Source organism: Haliaeetus leucocephalus, unplaced genomic scaffold, assembly GCF_000737465.1.
Source record: "Haliaeetus leucocephalus isolate CR32 unplaced genomic scaffold, Haliaeetus_leucocephalus-4.0 Scaffold284, whole genome shotgun sequence".
NCBI classification, from domain to species: Eukaryota; Metazoa; Chordata; class Aves; order Accipitriformes; family Accipitridae; genus Haliaeetus; species Haliaeetus leucocephalus.
The window spans coordinates 2,191,477-2,213,439 of NW_010972720.1; positions in this window are offsets into that span (position 1 = coordinate 2,191,477).

Here is a 21,963-nt window from a genome sequence, read left to right on the forward strand (position 1 = left end):
AAAACAGCAACACAATTTTAGGATGATCACATGATAAAAAGTGCATAAACAGAGCTTCCAGCTCTGATAGCCACTGAGTAAGGAGCAGAAAGATCAGTGTTACCTATAAAAAAAATGCAAAAGTAAACAAGTTTTCACAAATAAGTGAATTCTTGAAAGCGCAGTAAGTTGTTTTTAATATTCCCCAATAAAAAACAGGGAAGGCTCCACTTTTTTAGTATCATGTTCACGTCTGCCGTTTTAGATTCTCTGTTTTATGACAATTGATGTTAAACTGAGGATGGACTCTTTGTTGCAAAACAAGTGATAAAACATGGCACAGAAAAGACCATACAAATATTTCAAAATCTGGTGTTTTAGTGCACTTCTAATTGGACTGACTCATACAGTCTCTTTCATCTGTTAGATTAGATAATAAATTTATTAATGTAAAACAAATGAATCAAGATTACTGGACAAATACAACAAAATCTAGCAAGAATTATGGGACTGTACAGAAATTGTGATATTTGGTGGCTCTGACTCAAAGTTGGAAGGAAATTGTGAACACTGGCATGGCTTCACTTTTGGCTCTAAGTCAGCTTAGAAACCAAACGAAGTCAAGTAAAGAGACAAGAGAACATTTTTTTTCAGGAATGGCCATAAAACTCAAGCTATCAGAATTCACATATCTGAAATAAGAGATGTCTTCAAGTCCATTTATTCATGCAGTTAATTACTTCTTTTAAAAATGTAATAACCTATTTTATAACCTAAGTATTGTAAAATATACAGTAAACAATTATTAGGCCTAAATCTCTGTTATAAAACCCGATTTATTATATAGAGGACACAATTTGCGATGAAATTTTCTGCATATGCAAATTGCATAATTCAATTAATGAAATACAGGAAGGGTCATCTGTGATGAGAAGGCAGGAAAGAAGGATAATTTATGCTCGGCTGCCTTTTTTTTTTAAAGTTAGTTCTGTTTTCCAAATTTACTATCAAGAGAAACTTGATAATTGTTATTAAACTCAATAGCAACTCAGTGTTGTTATTTGGTGTAGTTGATAAGGTTTTATTCATAGTAAAATCAGTTGATTTATTTTTAGTGACCTGCTATATCTGACAGTGATTGACATAGAAATAGAATTTTTTTTCATCGTTGACAAAGTACAAAAACTGTTGCTCAGTATCAAATGTCAGTGCAGTCATCTTTCCAACCAAGCTGGGTAGACAAAGGCAATCTGTACTACTACTTGGAAGCTTCCTGAAATACGTACCTTCTCCTGTCACTATCTTTTCTCGGCTGGATTTTCTTGCCACCTCATCTCCATTTCTCTCATCCAGCTCCTACTTTCTTTAAAATCATTCAATATAATTTTTCTGTATGCTTCCTCAAAATCTTCTTTCATTCTACCATACTTTGTTCTTTCTCCTTCATTACCACATACATAGAATTTCCAGCCTAAAAAAGTAGACTATCTTGGATTTTGCTTGTGCTTTGTGCTTTTTCTCAGCTTTTATTTTACACTGAGTTTAGTCATCTGTCTTTTCTCTTACCAATATAAATAATTATCATGAAGCTACAAAAATTGCTGCATGTGTTAAAGCCAAGTCAGTATCCACATTTTTTGAAAAGTCAGGCTCTTTGGAACATATTCAGCAAAACACTTAGAGTCCTCAAGAAGACAATCTGCAAGTGCCCTGAAGCCCACTTCTGTGATATACAATACTAAATCATAGCAACCAGTACTTAAACTGATATCCTTTCACAGACAGGAAACCATCACAGGATGAAACTGTCATACTTGGCTGCTAATTAGCTAACTTTTGGAGTAGTGTAATTTGAGAGTAATAATAGAATAAGAGGTCTCTTTCAGTACTCCTGAGTGATGTATTGACTTGAAGTTCTGCCACTGGCCTCACCACATGCTTTGGAAATGTATTCAGAAAGTCTTGGTGAGAACCAATACTGTGTTTATATCATACTAATGGATTATTTATTAATAGTAAGTGTACAAGATCCCCAGCCCAACAACCAGAGTCCTTATTCACCCATGGATTCAAACTTCATAGGGTTTTTATGTGTCAATATCCTTACCAAGTAGCAGGCATCTTATTCTCTATGATATGGTCCTTCTATATTAATCTAGTATTTTACATAACAGGGGTATTCTGTCTTTAGATGTCAAATTTAAGAGGCCAGTCTCCCTTATACTCAGTGGACAGAGTTAAGCTCTTCCCAAATTTAACTGTGGGCCAATAAATTAGGCTCCTGCTTTGAATGACTATCTGGAAAAAACCTATGCTTATTTTGCAAATAAAAAGGAGGGTCATTAGCCATTGTTAGTTACTAGTGTGAATATCAACCTTAATCTTTACTCTGGTCTTGTAACTATACGTTATGCAAAATATTCAGAAGATTTAAATGATATTTACTTTCTGTTAATGTGTCTGTAAGACCATATTACATGCCTGACTTGCCTCTATGGACAGGTGGTCTGGGGCTTTTTTCCTAATACCAGCAAGGGAACACCTGGGTGGAGGATGGACTGAACCTCCTTAACACCATCTTAATGTTTAAAGAAATTCCTCAATTTTGACTGCTCCGAGTGAGACTTTCAAGATGGCTTTTCTTTAACTAAAACTACAAAATATATCATGACAAGGAGTAATTTAATGAATTTATCCAGTTGACTTTCAACTCTGTTTTAATATGCTACTGATATGTCTTAATTTGTGGATGGAGAAAATTATGAGACCTATAAGTCAAATGGGAGAGAGGATAAGCACTCCAAACTGACAATTTGATTAATATGAATTAGTACAAGTCTAGTTTAGTACTTCATTAGTCCATGTCAGCAATGATAAAAACAACATTAATGGTGATACTGAAATACTGAACTTTTAAAGTTCTAACTCAAGTATTCTTGTAGATGAGTAAAACAGCCTTATTGACCTTCAAATACTAGCTGTTTTCTTTGTGTTAGACAAAGAGGGAATGTAAAAGAATAAAACAGGAAAGAATGAAAAATGTTTAGTTGCGATGGATATCTATGAGTTAAGTAAGGTTTTCAGAAGCCTTGGTGATATTATCATTCTCAGTTTTTAATGAAAATTTAATCAGTTCTGGTAGCCTGGTACCAGATATATGTGCTATAATCATATATCTGGGTCTTTGAAAAAAAACGAACTCCCTCAATGACTGCTGTGTGAATTATCCCAAGGACTGAAAGAAAAAGTTCAGCCTGTGAGACTACTGGTCCCAAGTCCATAGCTCCTGCGAAGAGGAAATTCCTATCACCAGATCCTGATGGCATCGCATTTAGGGAGAAACGTAAGTAGCAATCAATCAGATAATTACAGTTTAGATTATGAAGTGGGCTATGTGTCAAGATTAATACTCTAAAATGGATCTGTTGGCACAGTGGCAACAATTACAGAATAGTGCATAGGAGGGAAGAAGCTTCTTTATTGCTTTCACATATTAAGATACATAGGGTAGACAGTTTGAGGATCCAAGCTGATTTATAAAGAAATTCAACTCTAGACTATTAGTCTAGCAGGATGATAAGAGTGTGGAAGACAATGGCAATCTTTGTACGTGAGAGAAATACATGTGAGGATTACTATGGCAGGAGTTGGATTTCCATGTTGACAGTGTCAGTATTCATCTTTTCATCATGACTGTGCTGGCTCTGAATGTTGGAGAGTCATTCAGATGCTGACATCGGTCAAAGAGACAGCTCACAAAGGATTAAATGAGAAGAAAAAGAAATATGTCCCACAAAAATTGCATTGGAAAGAAGCTAAGCCTGCCATGTTCCTTGGGGAAAGACAGCTCCCAATACCACACAAGTATTATAATTTCTTGATTTCCATCTTCTAGAACCCTTTCGAGGACACCTTGTCAATCTTCACACAGTCCCACCACTGACACTGAAGGTCACTGATAAGAATGACCAAATGTGAGCTTTCATTTTCTAGGGACATATAATAATAACAATTTGTCCTTTTTGCCCAGGACCCAGTTCCTGTAACTGGCTCTACAAGGAGAGAATCTTTGCATCTTTACAGGACTCTGCTCAAGCCACCATTTTTCTGCACGGTCACACCAACGTCACCTGTATGATTGTCCTAGTAAGGACTGGTCCAATACTATACAAAACTCCAGCGCCTGAGTGAATAGTGTGTACGCACATGTGGGTAGCTTCAAATTTATCTAATACAGAGCTGAAATCAACACATTTGCAGGTTTATCTGCAAGTTCTTGTGTCATTGCTCTTTAGCCTGTTAGTGCTGTAAATAAAGTGAATGTGAACAGCAGAATAATTGATGTATAAAAAACCTAATACTGTTGGCATCAAAGATATAACCCCCTGATTTCAGTGGGCTGATCCTTAATTCTGCTCTGACTATAAGGTAATAATGTCCTGTTCTTGGAGAGGACTTCAGCTTAAAATCTGAAGAGCTGAGCTTCAGAGTTTATAGGCGACTTTTCTGCTTGCAGGTTTTTTTTATGAGGGAGGCATTTTCATTTTTTGCAAAACGCTTTTCCTTATGTGCTACTGTACTAACTATTTAAAGTAAATCCATCTTATATATGGAGCCACTTTAGAGCGGGCTTTTTTTTTTTTTTTTTTTTTTTTTTTTTTTTTTTTTTTTTAAAATCAGGGCACTATTACATTACTTGGTATAACAAAAATAAACAAAAGGTTTTTCTTCCGGGAACCAACTTCACTATGCTTAGAGATATATAAAGGGATAGCCTCAGGCTTTTATGATGTAGAAGTAAAAATTAATAGCTAAGTGGTATGTTATACTTTGTCTAAAAAAGCTCATTTAATTTTATGGCATGGGGTTTGCATCTGTTTTCTTTTTTCCAATGATATTTTACAAAGGTTTGGGCCACAGCTTTCAAAGTCACTTAAATAACACAAAAAAGACTTTAAAAACACGTAAAGAGCTATTGTGGAAAAAGAATAATGAATTTCCTCATGTTCTCCAGTAAGTATCCTGTATGTTATTGGGAGATCCTTCATCATAGAGGGTGGTCCACTGGTAATGTACAAAAAAAGGAGAGTGTACAAAAATTAAATTATTATTTGACCCCGCATCATTATATGCCACATAACTAATTAAAGCACACTTTAACAATGTACTCTTAATGTGCTGTCTGTTACTTGCATGACTCACTCATCTTTCACAAAGAATAAGTGATTTGTATTAGATGAGAGTTGCTAAGGATGTTTTTGGGGCTAGCAATTGCTGTCATTGCTATGTTAAATCACAGGCCCAAGCCTGGGATAGAAAGAGACAGGCTTATCATGAGCCAGGAAAACAGCACCACAGGACTGATAGCTCTGACTTAGGGCCTTGTTTAAAAAGTTATGACTCAGTGCAAGCAGCCAAGGATCCTTAGCCTTCCTCAGTTCACTCCAAAGCAGCCATTAAGAGCCCTAATGTTCAGGTTGCGTGCCTCACTCTGATTATTTTTGGGAAGTTGATCACAGCAAGCCTTTTTTTTCCTAATAAGCATTCATCTTCATTTACTGGATGAAGGGAGCTCTCAGTGAAAGCTCTATACATGGGGCAGGATAATGGTAATTTCTGCCAAGCTCTGTAACTGTATGGGAGCATGGACTGTGAGCTTCTCTTTTCTTTCTTTGAGCTGTAAAATAAAAAGCACATATCATAATAGCTCTCCCAGATACAAGCAAATTATACATATGTATAATAATTTGTGAGGGCATGGAGCTCTTTGGTCTAAATATGCAGTTAGTGCTGCTAAAACTCTATCATACAAGTACATAGAATATATAAGGGAGTGTTATGCAGCAATACCAAAGCTTTAGAAACTGCGGAAGATTAATTTCTTTTTTTATTGGCACTCTTTTCCATACTGCCTCATTCTTACAGCCAGACTTCTTCAATGGCATGCATTCAATTTGACAAAGCATGCAGGGAGAATATACGTATAATTTAACACATTGCAAAAGTGACCTTAGATAACTTGTATACGTTTAGGAATGTTATTATTTAAAACTCTAGGAGTGATAGTGTTCCTTGGAAATTGTGCAAATTAGTTTTATTTTCCTCATTTGCCATGAAGTCTTGATTTCCAATTCAACAGTATCGTGAGATAACTGAATTTAAAAGCTTACTAGTTTAGGACTGAAAGTTGGCTACCTGCGCATTAAGCCAGCATAATTTTGAAAGAAAGAGATAATAGATGAGGAGATAAAATTCCATTTTTCAAGGCTGTAAGAAAGTTTTTCTGAAATTATTCAATCCCATCAGCCCTAAAGGGATATTTTAGCAGAGAGATGGCAAGTACAGCAGTCAGAGATACAAGGCCAACATTGCGAGTACACGATTTAGCACGTATCATATAAGCTGATACCTATTTATTTACATGCAAGATATGTAGCTGTTCTAAAGCAAAAGCAAATGGATTGTGAAGATGGTTATAGTGTTAAACACAGAGAAGTTGATGAATCCAACAATAAAATTGTAAATATTTCCCTAACTGTCCCTCGAGAGTATGAGTCACCAAATGGTTCATACACATTTAAATAATAAGATATGAAGTGTCAGAGAAGATGGTACTGTTTGAAGGACAAAAATCTGAGGCATTAGGCACACTGACATCTGCCAGCCTGATTGTGAAAATATTAAAAAAAAGGTTAAAAATATGAATGAGGACCCAATTGGTACTGAGGTCCTGCTGAATCTAGAGTTAAAGTTCATTCAGATTTCTAGCAAGTAATTTACTAATACAAAATGTCTCCTGTTCAATAGAAAGTAAGCTCTCTGAGTTACTTTCTCACAGGGATTAAAAAATATACTGACATGCAAAAGAATGTCAATAAACTGTAATCTCCCCATCTCATCACCCACCTGTAAGCAAACACACTCACTCTAGAAACTTGAGGCATCCAAACTGGTTAAAACATGAAAACAGTTGTTTCAACATAGGGACAGGATCTACCATTTCTAAAGGGAAACATCTTTGTTTCATTCTATAGAAATTTGTGGCTTTTCTTACATTTTTTTCCCCACAGAAATAAACTTTGTGTTTTTATTTTTCTGCCTACTATTTTCTTCTCCCTCTTTCCCATTTTTACATTTTTGCCATGGAAAATAGGCTCAAGAGAGGAAATAAATGAAGGTTCTCATGAAAGGAGAAAGTGCCACAGCTAAAAATTTTATTTTTTTTTTTTTTTCCTTTCTATGTCTGTTGCATAGTTTATATATGGCCTTCTTACAAAAATAGACGGAGGAGATAGTAAACTTTCACAAGACATCTAATTATATGAAGGATATAACTTTTTCATTAAAAAAATAAAAATAAAAATAAAAAGAAAAACCCCTTGTGAATTTTGACTAGCTGAAATACTTAAATCCCTAGCCCCATGGTCAATCTTGTCCTCCTTTTGCCCACAGTCAATGTCTTTATATTTTCCCCTTCTCTTCCTATTTCTAGTATGGGTCTTTACTTTTTCACTTTTCTCTGGAGATGTGCATATTGATGCTATAAGCTGGATCAGGGGGGCATTTCAGTGTAACTCTCCAGAGCCTCCCCCCAGGCTGGGCTCTAGCTGGCTCTGTGAGGTGATCTCAGACTGCAGCGTGAATGAGGTTCCTTTCAGGTAAAATGAATTCTGGAAGATGCACTAGCTCCAAATGGGTAGTCAGAAAAGGAGACCAGCCCTGAGCCCGTATAAAGTAATAGAAAATCCTGAAATGTATATATTACTTGCATTAAACCCTCAGTAGCAACTCTTGTACTCTACAGATCTGCTCCAATATTGTGGTGCTACTTGCTAAGTTACCCAAACGTAATCTCTTAAAAGGGGAGGATAACTACTGTCTAGATAGTATCACCTAAATCCACCTCTGCCCAGCACTAGAATCTGAATTTGTCCAATGAAGCAGAGAACAGGACTGGTGTTTAATGCAGTCCTGTAGTTTTCACAGACTTCCCTCCTGCCAACATCTTTTCTTTGATATAAAAAAAATGGTGGAATGGTCTGCAAGTGTGCAATTTGAAGACATCACATGCTTCCTGCTATGTAATGAGTTTCTTAATATCTCTGATTGGTTATCATGTAGAGTCCGTGTTGGCTAACTGCAAAACCAGAGAAAAAACCTCAACCCAATGGCAGTGCTGAAAGTACGTACCTTGTGCTATTGTGTACCCAGCTGTGGCTGGTATTTTTTCCTTTAGCCACACAGGTTCTGCTCTGCTGCACTTCCATTTCTGTAAGAGGTTATGTTAATAGGAAGTAACCATAAGCAAGGAATTCCAAAATAAATTTGTAGTATTTTTTGCTTGCAGTTCTCTATATGTGTTTTGTCTCATGCAGTGTTTTTTCCACTACATCTTTCAGAAAGTTACAAGATTGAAAGACCAAACTGATATGAACTTGTTGGAAAAATGCATGTGAATTTCTGGCCACAAGCCAGAATGTCATATTTCAGCAAAAACTGAGGGGAGGAGAGAGAAGAAAGAAAATAGGACTAAAAGATGTTCTCATTAATTTTACAAAGACTCCTTTAGGAGGAGCCTATGATGGATAATAGAAAAAACCATACAGCAATAACATTTATAAAAGTTATGTGTACTATGTTACAAAAACTGATGGAAATTAAACACATGCTTCAGGTCAGTGTTTGGTATGAAACAAGAAGGCATGAAATCATGGTCACTTTGCAACATGTTCTTAAACTGGATACTAAGTAGATTAGATGAATTGGAAGACATGGCTTTGGATGATCTAGAGCGAAACTCCTTAACACACTGATAACATTGTACAAGTGTCAGACATGCTCGAATAAATGATGGTACTCTTCATTACATTGGACATTGGTCAATTCAGACTCATAAATGCCAAGATGACAAAGCAGATGAATCCTGGTAAAGTAGTAAACAGTTACAGTGTTGAAATGCAGCCATGGTGAGGCTGTGAGCAAATTCTTACATACATTTAGCAGCATCAGGTGCCAATGACTCCTCATGAACTGTGAGCAGCTGCATTAGAGAAGGCTGAAGGAAGAAGAGAAGGGAGTTTTCTGAAAGGTGAAAGAAGTAAAATGGAAAGGGAACAGGATTTAAAAGTCAAAGTACAGGGCTGGTTACACCTGGAAGGAATAAGGTGGTGAGATACTGCTGAAAACAGAGAGGTTAGAATGCAAAACAAGAGCATATCTAAGCATAGCTAAGGTCAGTTTGAAGCAAGAATCCACCACTAGTTAGACTGGGCTTTATAATAAAGTGCCTTGTCCAAGCTGGGCTTAATGGAAGAAGTTGTCCTTGATGAGAATGACCAGGAATACTGTACTTCAAAGATCTGACAGAATGCCCTAAGGTTAAAAGATATAATTAATTTAGTAGATAAGTTGATGTGCGTTTGAAACTCTGTAAGAAGTTAACCTTGATTCTTGCTGTTGTTTGCCATTTTGGGGAAGTAACAGGTGCAGGGCATTACAAATAAGCAGATTCTAGCATCTGTCAGCTGTAAGCAATTGTTAGGCTACCCAGAGACTTATTTTATGCAACATTGCTTATAAGACACTGACAGGCAGACTTCTTCCAGGCCGTTTGGTTCACAGTCATTATGGAAAAGCATTCTAGCCTAATGTGGGTGGTTTAGGCTTCAGCTTGCTAGTCTTCCCTCTTCTGTTCCTGAATTTTCTTCATGCCCGGTTTCTTTCCCTGTTTTCCTGATGAAAGTGGCATTCTTCACAAGCACACTATGAACGCCTTGGACAACCTTCAAAATGTGGCAGAATAGGTCTTCTCTGGAGCATAGATCACAGAATAACTTTAAGCAGGTTCTGGCATCAGACTTCTAAAGATCTTACTGCTGAAGTTCACAGATATATTTTCAGATTATTTAGGGAAATGAGGCTTTCAGTTTAGCAAAGGAGACATGAGTGGGTATATGCAAGTTTTAGGGAACTCCCTGTGGGTTTTAACCTATTCTGATAGCAATGCAGGAAAGAAATGAGCTACATAGTGTATATAACAGATGTTTAATTGCATCTGGGGAAACATTCATTATGGGTATCATTCACACCATGCTTTACCTGTTCCTCTGGTGTACACCTGTGTGTTAGTAGTGCACGTGGTGGTAATGTGAGAAACTCTCACTACCAGCCTTTTAAATTTTACTATGCCCTCTTTTTTAAAATGTGCTAAATTAGATACAGAAACAAAGAAACACACCTAAATAAACAAAGGAACATAAGGAACGTGAGCAATGCCACACTGCCAGAAAGAGCAGGTGGAAATGTAAGTTTAAGGGCCATTAAAGCACCGCAAAATTTTTCAGTGTGTCACAATTACAGGAACACCTGGGTCAAATAAATTAGGACTAATCCATTGGGGGTGTTCTTTACAGTCTACTCTAGCCCCAGAACGGCTTGACCCTAACCTGTAATTCCAAACCAAAAAAGAACAAATTACAAGGAAAAGCTTACCAGTTCAGGTGGCTGTTGTCAAGGTAATCCATTGCTTTGTAATAGACTACAAAGAAGTCAGGGAAAGAATACACATAAGGAAATGTCTCCATGGGCCTTAAAGAGGAAATTTGGTATGTATATGTGCTTGGCTAGTGTGTGAAGCTTGATAAAGGGCCTATCTCTGATTGCCACTTAATTTCAACCATAATGAAGGCAGCACTGATGTACAACTAAAGAAAAATCTGGACATGAAAGCTATTTTCTAAAAATTGTTCAAATACTAGATCCAGTTTCCTGATTTCTGAAGACTGAGAAGACATTCTGGTCAAGCAATCTGTCTGTGGCTTTAAGGTAAAGTCCACAGGGACACACCTTTCCCTTTGCTCCTTGGAAGGGAAAAGAGACCAGTAGACATAAACTATACTGGAAAGCAGTGAAAGTTGAGGGCTTTCTATTAATGTACCTCATATGCTAGTCCCACCAACAGGAACGTTGTAACCTCCAGTTTTCTTGCTAAGCACTAGCTGACACTTCTATTTTGGGTTCCTTTACCTTCATTTTATCCACTGTGGCAGTGGAGCAGACTTCCCTTGGATCTCAAAGAGAGTCAGAGAAAGGTCAGAAACTTTTTCCACTCCTCACAATTCTGCTAAAGATACTGTGTTTTCCCTCTTTAGAAAAGCACCGATTAGTTAAGAGAACAGACAATCACCTCTGTACGTTTTTCCCATGGCAAGGCTTTCTGCCAAGAAATTTTCACAGTTGCAGGGATAATTCTTCAAGGGCACAAAGTTTGATTTAATTAAAGGATTAACAACAGTTTAAAAATAAAAAAATAAAATCTCACAGTGGCTATATATATTAACTGTACTCTAATATCCTAATGTACTAAGTAATAACATCTTCAACCACTATAGAATTAATACAATAGCTACCATCCTAGCACACAGACTCACACACAGAAATTAATCTTACCTAGAATAATAAAAAAGCCAAAGCAAACCATTTTCAAATCTTCTGTGAATTCAGAAAGCAGAAGCATATTGACAGCTAAGCATGAAATGGTGCTTTCTTCACTGAAAAGTAGGCAACAGCCTCAACAAACAAATACATTAATGCCTGGAAACATGTTGAACCTCATTTACAAAGTTCTAATATATCTAAGGAAATTCAAAGAACATAAATTCAACCTTTTTAATAACTATGCCAGTACTTAAAACAAAGGACCTTTTAAAACAAGAGTTCCTCCTTTTTACAAGGGTTCTCCTCCCTGTTAGATTTAGGCAGTAATATCTCCGCTTCTGAAAACAGATAATCTAAAATTTATTATCCCATCTACATGGAAGGAGTCCTAATACCACAAATAAGCTGAATTGTAGTACTTTAAGGACATTGATGAATGGCAGTTGAAATGAAAGAAAGAGAAGACTGCACCAAGTGAAACAGTATTAACGTGTTCTTTACTTAAAGCAAAAAAAAGAGCTGTTCTTAGCAGGATGTGATTATTATCTCTTTAGAAAGACCAGAATGTGAGTTTTGCTAAAATGTGGGCAAGGTTGTAGGATGACCCATGCCCTTAAACAGAAGCAGAACCCAAAGTCAAATAATCCTTATTTCAAAACACAGTCCTTTGAAGACTGGTGTTTATGAAGGGATGAACAATTGAAGATGAGCTTAGGGATCACAAACTGAATCCATAAAGGGTCTAAATGGTACATCAGAAATCTAAACCCTGCATTTATCTGATGTGAAGTCTTTCAGAAGTTCATACAATTGCAGGTAGAAATCCACTGTTTTTTACTGGAAATACAAAGAAACATCAAAGTCCTGATCTAAAAAGCTGCCCATGTCATATCTCCAGTTGCTGTCTTAAATGTGGTGTTGTTAGGCTTATCTTGCCAGTAGAAGACAAATCTATTTTGATTTCTTGAGAATATTTGTCTAGATCATAATTGATGAACCTTTGCATCAGTTTAAATTTTCATGAGGTTTTGTAATTACCAAAATTTAGACAATTAATATATTTACATATGTTCAGTATCTACAACAAATGAATCTGAACCAGAATACAAACACTTGTAGAATGCAGAAAACTGTACAGTAGCTTTATGAGCTCCACTTCAAGGTTAAAAGAAAATATTTTCAAGACACAGGATTTCAAGGTGACCCATATGTAGAAAGTCTTGCAACATTAGAACTGAAACAATGTTAGAATAAGGAACTACACATAAAAGTACAGTTTTACATGTGATGGATTGAAATGCCATTGCATCTGCTGTAATTTTGGAATTTGCACAGAAATATTCTATTGTAAATTAGGCAGAATTCCCATTTTAACTTTGATGCATAAATCAATTCATGTGTACTTTTACATGTTCCTAAGAAAACAGCTAGGTTTTGTTAGGTAGAACGCAACATAAAGTCAGCTGAGAGTCCTTATGAAGTGGGCACATTTAATCTGAAGGAGTTTCCTAGTAAAAACTTGACTCTAAATATTTGGCATAGTGTTCCAGGAATAAACCCACAAAGATAAATGAATTTGCATAAAATTTAGTACAGATAACAGACATACTGCTCATCTTTTGCATAGTTTCCCTGCTACTGTTGTTTCTAGTAGCTTTCCTTATAGGGATTGAATCTAGTAAGAAAAGTAAATTCTGACTCACCGTTACTCAGCAACAGTGACATTTTCTACAAGTCCCGATGTTAGAAAACAACAATCAAGACCCTCTCATTCAAAGCATACCTTTTGTTTTAGCTATGAATAGAGACACCAGGCTACCTATGAGAGCTTTGCTACATGTCAGTTGTTTCCATTATTTTAAATAGAAGCTTAGGCTTCTTGGGAGACATTAAAAGTTTCAGCCACCTATAGCTGGAACTGTAGAGCAAAACTTCTTAATGTTTTGTTAACAAACAGTTTTATCAATAGCACATCCTATGATCTCAGTGTTTGCAGCTGGGAGTTTGCTCACATTGACTATGGAATGATCAGATGGCAGGAAAAAGACTAAGGCAAGAACAGAAGAGACACTGCAGAGTTTTAGATCCAGTGGATTTGACCTGAAAAGTATCTTGCAAATGCAGAGGCCAACTCCTTAGCTGCTATTGATATCACCTTAATGAGGCTCTATTGCCTCTTAGCAAACCATGCTGATTTACATCAGCTGACAGAACAGTCCATCGCTTCTATTTCTGCAAATTGTGCATATACAGTAAGTTCATGTTTTTCTTTATGTTCACTGAGTGTTTAGGTCTACTGTGGGAAGGAAGAGAATTTTGAGAGGTTTTGGCAAGGGCCAAATTAAATTTCTTTTTCTGAGCAGTCTTATGTCTATTTGTGCTGGCCAGACCAGATGAGACACTGAATGAAGCAGACCTCTGTTAGATTGCTTGGTTACAACAGGCACCAAATGTGAAAACCCAAGCAAATGAGGAAGACTCATACAAAATGTTGGTGCAAATCCCACCAAATTGAAAGTCTCAAGAAATATAGACAGAAAGTTTAATATCTGAGTCTAGACAATGTGATGTTTTAACATCTTTTCAGTTATTTCAGCAAAGAAAACTAGTTATGGAATTGTAGGACACAAATTTCAGGAACTACATGCCCCCACGCAGAACTGGAACATTTCTGACGAATATGAAACAGGATGAAAATGCAGAATATGGGAATTTCATTTAAGGCCAAAGGGCCAATCTTACTATGGAGATAAAAAGAGACTGTGGAAAGCAAGTGAGGTAGGTGCTGTCAACTGGGAGGGACAGGGAGAGGAAACAGGGACTGAGCAACCATTTCTGAAATGAGTGAGGAAGAAGGGTGTTAGAGTAGGAGAAATTTGAAGCCAAGATATGTTAATACAGGAAATTCACATAGGACCTGAAAAAAACCTGGTAGTAGGAACAAAGCTATGTTAATTTAAAATGGATAGCCACAATGAGGAGATTGTTATATTTTCTCACAAACACCAAGAGGACAGTGCTGGTCAGTGGCATAGAAGTTGGCATAGATTTTGGCTGTCTGGAAAAAAGGTGTTTTTGCCTAACTTTCAGTTTTTTTTTTTTTTTTTTTTTTTTTTTTGTTTTTTTTTTTTTTTTTTTTAAAGAAAGCCTTTCTAGGACTCTTCTACAGCAAGGCACACAGTCTTTTGCTATAATGGTAATGATAGTGCCTGACAGTGGGCCACAGTTTAGTGACTATAAGTTTAAATCGTTTGCAATGAAATGCAGACTTACTCCTGTGTTTCTTAGTTGCTGATATACTCAAAGCAATGGATCAAAAAAATCAGGTGGCTGTTGGTAAATGCTGTGAAGCCTACTATGAAGTCTCTCAAGTTATAACTGTTAAATTATAAATGCACTAATGGAATATGATTGTTAACACATTGTTTAATGGATAATAAAAATGTTGGTACTCCCAGAAACTATTGTGAAAATTAATGGAGACTTGCAGATATTTAAAGTGGCTAGAAAAAACAAAATGCTGGTAAAACCAGCTTCATGTTTTATATGCATACACCTGTGAATTTATTTATTATTTGGCTGTTGAGTTTAATATTTGCAAAGGCTACAGTTTTAGTTTAAATGAGAGTTGAGTGTTCTTGCAGCTTTTGTAGCCAGATGTTTATGTATGAACTAACCTACTGGAATAAGTCATTGTAACTTGAAAGGGATAGAATGAGCAGGATGAAGAGAACTAAAGGACCAAGTTCAGTCATAAAGAAAATTTTATCTCTTCTCCTGCTCCTTTTCCATTCTACCACGGCAATCCCTAAGCTATGTTTCCTAAACTGTGGAGTAGTCCCTTGCAGCCAGTTGCAGGCGCTAAGGAGAGAGAGCACAGCCATGTCTTCCAAAGGAGTTACACTGTCACTGCTTCTGAATGAAGAGCTGCAAAGAGGAAAATAATTATCTGACTTCCATGTCCATGCTGGCTGTGGCAAGAAAGAATAGCCCTGAAATGCAGCCAGGAAGATTCATTTTCAATCACTAGGTAGTGAGTTTAGGGTAGTTAATCACCAAAAAAGATTGTCTGGGGAAGTTTTGGGTATCCCAGCTCTAGAGGGTCTTTAGGTACAAGACGAACAAACATTTTCAGGAATAACACAGCTAGAGCTGATTGTATCCTGGGGCAAGAGATAGACCAGATGACTTCTTAAATTCCTTTTCCAGTCTATTTTTCTGTGGCTGCAACTGCTCTGACTTGTCCCTTGTACTGACAATATCTGTTGTAGTACTGGCTACAAAGCAATAGTACCCAATTTTCCATCACTAAAGAGGCTGATCATTCCTTATTCTAGCCAATGCAACAAGATCAGAAACTATTTTTTTATTTCGTCCCTGTACATGAATCCCACTAACAGCAGTAAATTCCAGCAGAATGTCACATGTCTGCTGAGGGACTAGAGTGGGTCTCTAAGTATTTTTTACATTAATGTATTTTCACAGAGTCTTTTCCTCCAAAACTGAGACAGTAAAAAACCTAATAGATACAAATAATAATGTTTGTTCAGAAAGGCAGGCACTAAACCTTTAACAAACAATGTCACTGTAACCCTTAAATAGTAATTGTATTGCCTAAGGCATCTGAAAAAGGATTCTAGTGTTCTTGCTATATTGTGTCAGGCAGATGCATCAATCAAACTCCATAATGGATTAAATTGGGAAATAGGGTACAGGGAATAAACAGTTCTAAAAAGAGGTGAAACTTTGTGACAAGCAGCCTTAACAGACCAATCTTGATTCTAAACATAGAAGCAATTTTAGGGCTCCTCTGGAGGCAAAGGACAATTATTGCCTAAACAAATAAACTAGTGTCTCAGTACCTCAGGCATTCGCTAAAGTTAGTTTGAAACACAGTTTTGAGATCTGACTAGTGGAGTTTCAGGGACTTTGTAGCTTGACCTATTAACTTTCATTGAACTGTATATGGACATCCTTTTAGATAATCCATAAACTAAGCTGGAATAGAATGAGAAAACTGGAGTGTGTTATGATTTTAGCACCAATTCTGCTGCCAACAAAAATAGCTAGGTCTTAACTAAGATTGAATATATGTCAGGCTCTGAATTTGAATCCACATGAACACTGCACACTTAAGGTTCTTAAGTTCAATAAAAGACCTGAGCTTCAGCTTCTATTTGGAGTGTTTATTTAAATCTGTATGGCAAGCTGGCAGCAAATTTGACTGTAAAAAAAAAAAAAAAAAAAAGGCTTATCTGGCCATTTATACTGTATTGTGCTGAGTGCCTCAGTGCCTTGTAGGTGAGCATGGAGCCCAGAGCCTACAGATTCGTGCTTGCATTCTTACTTGCACCAGGTACTGAATGGTATCATACTACAACAGAAGAAAAAAAGAGTTTCCCAAGAGTTTTTTCTCCATGGGCCATAGTTATTCAGACTCTGAGAACAATTTTAAATGTCACAAGGTTTTAGGTTTCTCTGAAATAGTTTAGCCTCTGTCATAGCTTGTGGTTGAATTTTACTCACACCCTCTCCCAAGATTAGCTGAAGTGATTTTCTGTAAGGATTAATCGAGATACAACATTCAAATAAACTGTTTAAGTGAATATAATCAACACAGTCCTCATGGCATTATGAATTTAATGAAGTCTTGAAGCTAATGCATAATCTCATTTATGTTGCATCACCATCCTATGACATTCCATCTAATGTGATTTTACTTCGAATGCAAAGCCACATCAGCACGTATTGTGGAGCAACTGCAGTGTTCTTGATGCAGTATCACATTACTGCAGTGGTATGATTTGGTGCTTTTGCATCTGAGAACAACCTGGCTGATAAGCAGCTGCTCAGTTCTGATGTTGTTCTTTATTAGATGAATTTAAAACAGCTCCCCAACTCACAGTGTAGCACCCTGTTTAAAGATTTACATCTGCCTGAAAAAATGCTGCCCACTCACATTGTAATACCATTTCCCATACATATGGCGTTATGTTTTGTGTGCACAAACATACAATACAGATTGAAAAACAGGACTGTTACCTTCCCTTTCTACCAACTGAAGTGCGGATACATTGCTTCTAGTAATTGAATTTTATTAGTCTTTGGATTTTTCTGATTTCTTGTTTGCTAATCCAAGTGCAATGGTGTTTTCTTGGAGGTTTTCTTCTTCCTTCTTTGTGTTTGTTCTGGCATCAGTACCATGAACTCTGTATTTAGTTTTCTTAGCTACTTCCAGTGTTTATTCTGCCATTCAGCAGAGATGCTTCTATGTCTTACTGTCATTGTGTCATTGTAGTGTTTTGTGTAATTCAAGGAATGCAAATTTCCTTTTATTTTATTTGCTTTCTTTTTTACTTTCTGGTTTGGTTGGTTTTATTTTCTCACTAGCATTGCTCTGACACTTCAGATCTACATCTCCTTACTGGTCGTTCTTCCTGTACATATGTTCATAATTTCTCTGTCATTATTTTGACAGCATAAAATATATTAACATGACTTGACTGAGGGGACATCATTAATAGGAATGAGTACCCTTTCTGTACACATTCCTGTTGGATTTGCATTGAGTGAGTACACCTGTTCATCTTTAAAAAAAAAAAAAAAGGAAAAAAAAGAAGAAAAAAAATTAAATGTTGTTGTTTCTATTTTTTCAACTCTAGAAAATATTCACCCACATTAAAACTGGAAAAGATCACACTGTACTAGAATTACCGAGCAGTACAATACTCTAATACTGGAAAAACCAGCCATACTAGATCCATGTAATGCCATATTCTGTCTCCAAATGTGACCAAAACCAGAACCCTGAGAAGAGTATGAAAATGGGCAAGTCTATGTGATATTTCGCCCAAGTACTTTCTCAGCCATTTGGGGCTTACCAAGCAGCTCAGTTCAAAAGATTTAAAATTTGTAATGGAGGAGAAATCCAAGTTTTCACACAAAAATTATCCAGTATTCCATGCAATTTTTTCCATATTGTTATAAAAAATGTCTTTTAGTGCACTTCTGATATAATCACCTGTATTTAATTTTGTTATAAATACAAAAAAAGAAAAGCCAGCAATCCAAGGTAATTTGTCTGTAGACTAAAACACCATTTACTTTAATAACCTATACATTGGATATTTTCTAAACTCCATTACTTATAAATGAGAAATTTTTTGTTAGACAAAGTTTTGTTAGATTAGAAAGTGGATTTGGATGGTTTGGAGCTATTTCAAAATTAAGTTTTCACAAGTTGTTTTGACACTTCTTTTCACAGAGTTTGAAGGTGCAAAGGCATGTAGCGACTAGAAAGGGAAAAAGTTCACCTCGTGTAACCTCATGAGTTTTTTACAGTCTTTTTAAGGGAAGTTAGGCTGGGTCTAATTTTATTCCTAGGAGTTTGTTCATCCCTAAGATTACTTACTCGGTTGCAGTACAGAGAAGTGTTAAAGATCTAAATGAATAGGTAGTAGCATTGTATTCCTCTCCTATGTATAGGTTGTCTTTCCTTCTACGTGGACAGTATCTGATATTGTACTACCATCATGTGAAGTATTATTGCAGCAGGACAAAAAGTCTCCTATTACTTGGAAAGCGTGGAGCTAAGGAATGCATCATGAATTTAAAGGTTAGTTTTGGTGTGAATTTTGCTAAAGCATTCATACATCTGATGTGTGCTGATTCTTCTGATCAGTCATTTAATTGATCTGGCATGAAGAAGGTTAACATTTCCACCTAATCATGACCACTTAAATCTTTCATGCAGCTATGCAGAGCAAGCAGTCTGGGAAACCCTGTGGCAAAACTGTTGTCAGTGCCAGACTGATAAAGCATTTAGCATTTGCCAGTTACTAGAGACAAACTGGATAATAGTATATAAATCAAGCACAATATTTTGGCCTAAAAAACCTCAATGGGATTAAGTTATATCACTTTTTTTTTTAAAATAACACTGTTAAAGGGATTTTGACAAAGATTAAACAGAAAACCAGAAACTTTATCTCAAGCATTGTGATGCGTCTTTACACTTTACTTCAGAAGTATTAGGACTGTGTAAAGTACATATTTTTTTACAGTTGAATCCTGTCATTTCTCTTACACTCTTCTGTTCTTGAAAAATCTTGCAGTGGCTACTAAACGAAGTGGCAAATTGCATATATGCATTTAATGCATTTCTTTGAAGCGTCTTCATCTCCCATTTTTCTTTCAATTTCTGTTGTAATTTCTGAAACACTTCCAAACTTCCTGACAAGTCCTGAATATCATCAGATTGATCATTCTGGTTTTTACTTATTTTTTAAACTAGTTTTCTGACCATCAGTCTCACACATTAGTGTGAATCTGTCCATTACAAGCAATGAATTGTGGATTATTTGCTTAGTTGAGCAGAAGACCCACACTGCACAAAGAAACTGGTTGATGGTGCACTGTGGACTTGTATTTTATTCACAAACCTCTTTCCAGTCCTAGAAACTTTGCCTATATACCCCTCAGCCAATGTCTGTGCAGAAGTGCAAAGGCATGCCTCTCACTTCTTTTACAGGTAGTGACTAAAGGGACATTTCCTCCTTTTGAAATCATTACCATTTTAACGTGTCTACCAAAGACAATGCAGTTTAGGAAACACCTCCACCTGTATCTACAGGCACCAAGTTAGCTATGGAATGGAAGAGACCCCCTATTCCCTCGGTAGGTACATTCTTGCCATGGTTAGGCACTGGGTGGCCAGGGACAACCCACTGCAAAGGGCAAGCAGGAAGGATTCAGCAGAAAGGATGAAAAAAGGAAGAACTGCTAAAAGATGGTCATTTTCTTCACCTTGTCTACAAAACTTTTTTCTCCTGGTAGCCTATGCAGTCTCTCCCACCCCCACCTTCTGCAGCAAAGGAAGCAGAAGTCCTATGGGTATGGGAAGGGAGTTCAGAAACATGTGGCAAGCGGAGGAGCTGAGTACCCAGACCCCTACGTTTCATGCCGGAATCGGTAGCTGAGCTGGAGGTGAGGATTATCATCAGGGCACTGCATGGGCTGGGGGATCCCAGGGGGGCATCAGGGCAGGGCCTGGCAGCCAGGACTCATCCCACCACCCCAGCCAGGAGCAGAGCAGCCAGGGAACCCTGGGGCAGCCCCAGCCCTGGGCATCGGGCACCTCCCTGGGGACAGGGATGGGCCGAGGCCGGGCCGGGCCATCGGCCTGCGGGGCTGGGGGGAGCTGGAGACCAACACCGCTGCGGTGTCACTGGGAACCGGGACTGATGGCTCTGGGGAGGCAAAATGGGGTCCTGGGCCCTGGGCAGGTGGGGGAGGTTCCAGGGAGGCTGGGAAGGGACAGTCGGTGCTGTTGGTGCCCTCAGGGACGTCACAGTTACGTCGCCCCTTACCACTTCCAAGTAACTATCTTTCACTTCACATCCCTGGCCCTTCCCATCAAATCCTGCTTCTGTTCAACTTCTTTTTCCTCTTTTCTGCTGCCCTTGTCCTGCTACCTTCTCAACTACACCCAATTTCTAGTCCCTGTACTTCTTTTACCACTTTTCTTGCTCCCTTCTTCCTCATTTTTATCTAGTCATCATGCCCCCGTCTTTCATTCCTTCATTCACCTCTCCCACCCCAGGTCCCCACAAATGATGCCAGAGAAAACCCCCACAGGATCTGGGAAATCGAAGTAGGAGCATTGACAATACATGCTTACTTGCTTTGTGATCTTCAGTCTTTTTTGATCCCCTAAATATTTTCCATCAGTTGTACAGATGGACCTGGCTAACAACTTTAATCCTATTGTCAAAGAGCTGTAGTATTTTTCTCAATTCAGTCATCTCTTACAAATTACTCAAGGCACAGTCACTCCTCTGTCAGCTTTTCTGGAGAGGCTTGGCTCTCTCAGGCTATGTTCACGTTAGCAAGTAGTAGAGATCAAACAGAAATGGAGCTGAGGATCGAGGTATTTAACACATACACTGTTTGTGCAAGTTTATTTCAGACTAGATCTAACCTAGGAAGTGAGGAGAGTCCTGGAACAGTTGGGAACCTCTCCTCCAAGGAAGCACAGACACTTCCCTTCACCCACTATAATGGCTCGTGCCACATTCAAACTCTCTGTCTTCATTGTAAGGGGAAAAAAAAGCTTGAAACATTAGCTGTACTTCAACAGTGGAAGAAGAAAGCACCCCACTCCTGAGTCCTCCCATTCATCTGAGTGTTAAGAAACCTAAAATTTCTCCTGAACCCCGGGTCAAAAAGGGAGCAAAAACCACTGCCTTTCCCTCCTTAAGAGACAGAAGATTGGGGATGGAGGTGTTAATTGAGGGCAGGCAGATTGGGAAGTAGTGCAAGCACTTGAGAAAGCTCTGAAGGGCTGTGCACTGTGGTGAGAAAGTGGTTCCTTACCTCTGCCTGATCCCAGCTTTCATCATATGCTCTCATTTTCTAGACATCTGACTTGAGTGTCTGAGGTCCCCTGTGCTGAAGTGGTAAGTACTCACAACTGCTCCCGAAGCTGATGGGAGTTTTTCTTTGAAGGTGCAAGCTTCAGTGAATGTTACTTTCCCTACCTTAAAAAAT